We start from the raw sequence: 778 nt of genomic DNA on the forward strand, positions 1-778 counted from the left end.
TCCCAGCAGAAACATGAATCACTGTGGCAAGCTGAACACAAAAAATGTCAAACCATAGAATCCAAGCCAGTATCAAACCAGAGAGTGCGAGCCAAATGATTTAACAAGGAAGCTGCACACATCAAGCAAATCCCAAGCCAGAGAATTCAAGCCAATGTCAAACCCAAGATTACAATGAAAAACCAACTTGATCCAAAAACACAATACTGCAATTCTGAAGACCAACAGAACCATTTTCAAAGCATGGAATCCAAGCCAAATCAACCTGGCAAGCCAGTATCAAGCCTTGGCTAGAAAACACTGACACAGATACACAGTAAAATTAAAGAAAAATAAACAGTGCTAAGGGTCTCAAAATGATGACTCCTGATTTCCTGACTTATTCCTGAATATTTCCAGAAATTTTGGGGACCCATTTACAAGTTTCCTGGGCACCTAAATATATTTGGAAAATACCAGTTTTTGATGCATATATGGACCAGAAATATCTCAAAATTTGAAGAGGGGGATGGTAAAAATCTGGCTGTCAGGCAGATTGTTCAATTCTCATTAATATATTTACATGGGGTTGCCAGGCCATGATGGACATGGGAGATTCTCTTACCCAGTGAGCATTTCTGCCACTACTCAGTTGTCCAGCAGAGGAAACAAATGGCATGAAATGGAAGGAGGTGATAGCAGAATTCTGGCACACTTATGGTCTGAAAATAATATCAGGGTGCCACTAGTGGATGCCAGGGCACTCTGGCATCTGGGCAAAATTCCATGGTTTAACCAT

The sequence above is a fragment of the Sphaerodactylus townsendi genome, linkage group LG06 (genome assembly GCF_021028975.2).
Source record: "Sphaerodactylus townsendi isolate TG3544 linkage group LG06, MPM_Stown_v2.3, whole genome shotgun sequence".
NCBI lineage: Eukaryota > Metazoa > Chordata > Lepidosauria > Squamata > Sphaerodactylidae > Sphaerodactylus > Sphaerodactylus townsendi.